The following is a 2,633-nucleotide window of genomic DNA, read 5'->3' on the forward strand; positions in this document are numbered from 1 at the left end:
ATAATAATAATAATAATAATAATAATAATAATAAAATTCATCATATAGTCAGGCGATCGATCAATCAATCAAATAATACAAGATAAAATGAAAAGTCACTGCACAGACCTGAGTGTCAAATAAGCGACCTATATGTTTCCCTCACGCTTTCGATAATTTGAATTTAAATCCTATAGTATTTCATAAATATATAACCTCTTTTATACGAAAATTTACACAGCGTTAATATTTGTTAGTATTTATTTTAATTTACTATGGAAGTAGGATATCAAGTGCATAAAAATAACAACACAAGACATTAGAACAGTTACTGTAGATAGACATTTTAAATATAGAGGGTAGGTAGAGGATGAATTGGCAACAAATAGAAAAGAATAGAGAAGTATGTAACTGATAAACAATTTTTGTATCTACGGTTGGACAATTTACAAGCATAAATGGGAATAAGAATTCGTACCGGTAGTCATTAATCGTCCTATTAAGGCGCTCATGTCTGACAGCAAAGGTTGACCTTGCCTCTATGGTCATATCAAGTGTACATAATATTTACTGTATATGGTTTCCTAAAAAAACTCAACTAAGCCACTCTTGGTACAGCATTGTGGTATTTTTTTTTTAAGTGTATTATAATTATTTCTTATTAAAATGATTGTGATATTAGAACTATAGGCCTATAACAATATGATAAAGTAAGTAATAATTTTCTAGGGAATCGGGTAGAAAAATACAAAAAATGGACATGATGTAGGTCTATCACATGAACGTATACTGTTTATCATTACACTTCTATATACTTTTCTATTTGTTGCCAATTCATTCTCTACCCACCCTCTATATTTAATACCGTATATTTATCTACAATACCGTAACTGTTGTCTTTTTTTATGCACTTATGTCCTATAGTTAATTAAAATAAATACTAAAAAACCGCTGTGTAAATTTTCGTATAAAGAGTTCATATTCACGAAAAGCTATAGGATTTGAATTCAAATTATCGAAAACGTCAGGGAAAAATAGGTTGTTTTTCATTGACACGCCGATCCGTAATTTATGGTATTATTTTCTGTAAAATACATAGGACATGGATCGATCGCCTGACTATATGATGAATTTTATTATTATTATTATTATTTATTATTATTATTATTATTATTATTATTATTATTATTATTATTATATATATATATATACATATATATGTATATACTTTATATATACACTATACTATACAATTAAATATATTATTATATATATATACCTTTATAATACTATATATATACACATATTATATATATATATAATATATATATATATATAATATAATATATATATATACATGTGTGTGTGTGTGTGTATGTATGCTTTCTACTTAGCTGAAAATTTTCTAACAATCACACCAGTAGTAACAATAATATAGGCCTTCGCCTGACCATCGTATTCTTGTTGATGGGCGAACAATTAATGCTCGTATATGACAATAAATACGATCTTGAATCTTGGAGTGTAAAATGCAAGTGGGATACATTTATACGTTAAAATACTCTTCATGCATGGTGGTATAGTATCTAATTCATCGACGAATCAAATACATCGTAGTAAAGCGTTTGGGTGGTATATTAAACTTTCTGCAGCAAGATTCTTGGCAACAAATTCCAACCAATCACAGAGCAGAAAAAAAATTACTGCAGTGAGTTTAAGTTACCGCTGCAAGTTTAGCGCCCTCCATGCATATTTTGACCAATCAGAGGCCAGAGAACTCGCTGCAGTACATTTCTAATTGAACTGCAGTTCAAGAACCGTCATGCCTACTGTAATATCGCCCTCTTTCGTGCCCCTCTCTATTAAGGGAGGCTGCATAATTTTCGAAGAGCGAGTCACCGTTATTGTACTCAAAGAAAACTAACCAATAGTTTTCAGATCATCTGCACAGGTATCGTTAATTGTTTACGTAATGTTATATATCTTATCACCAATTTCTCTTGGTTTATGCTTAATGTTTAAGCTTTATATTTATGTTATGGATCTATTTCTTTTGATTTCGGAGCCTATATTATATTATGATCAGCACTATAGCACCTCCCTTAGTGGTGTAAATTTATACGTACAGTACAGACGGTCAACATCTCTCAGCCGCTATATAGTAATATTATTAAGGTCACAAGACAATCGGAATGCTTGTTGATTTAACTCGAGTACAGCAGTCTGGTATCATGAAGGTATATCGACATAAGCATAGGCCTACAGGTATTTGAAAAGGAGCCTAATTACGTCTTTCTCGTGTCGCAACTTGCAAACATTTTTTACTAAGTTAAACTGAGTTGTATCCGAAGTTAGCAAAATAAAATATGATGTTTAATAGAAATCTATGCTGTCTTTATACATAAACCTTATTAATATTTTTCAAAAAGAAATGTTTATTCAGGTCATCAATGGTGCTGTACGGAGCTTTGATCTTTGAAACTCGTGGTTGATTATTCAATTAGGCCTATATCAGAATCGATGAACCGATGGGACTACCGCCAGCTGTTCAGTACGAGGTAAGAGTCGATAGCAGTTGTTATAGCGCCTGCAGTTATCAGTTAATTAAGATAGTCTACAGATATACATAATATAGCCTACATATAGTATATATA

General features: G+C 30.8%; 1 protein-coding gene across 3 annotated transcripts in view; it reads left to right on the forward strand.

The window, feature by feature from the left end:
* The first annotated feature begins 1,794 nt into the window (after positions 1-1,794).
* Positions 1,795-2,633, forward strand: part of LOC117122267 (monocarboxylate transporter 12-like) — a 12,322-nt gene continuing 11,483 nt past the window's right edge. The window contains exons 1-2 of one of the 3 annotated variants that reach the window (XM_033267803.1): positions 1,795-1,930; positions 2,409-2,537. The gene's annotated coding sequence lies outside the window, so the exon portion shown is untranslated. Of the gene's footprint in view, positions 1,931-1,983; positions 2,245-2,408; positions 2,538-2,633 lie in introns of those variants that run through there. The other 2 variants (XM_033267805.1, XM_033267804.1) reach the window with 2 other exon arrangements.

This window comes from Anneissia japonica, unplaced genomic scaffold (genome assembly GCF_011630105.1).
Source record: "Anneissia japonica isolate Jap-2015-1 unplaced genomic scaffold, ASM1163010v1 scaffold287708_len1499824_cov190, whole genome shotgun sequence".
Taxonomy (NCBI): domain Eukaryota; kingdom Metazoa; phylum Echinodermata; class Crinoidea; order Comatulida; family Comatulidae; genus Anneissia; species Anneissia japonica.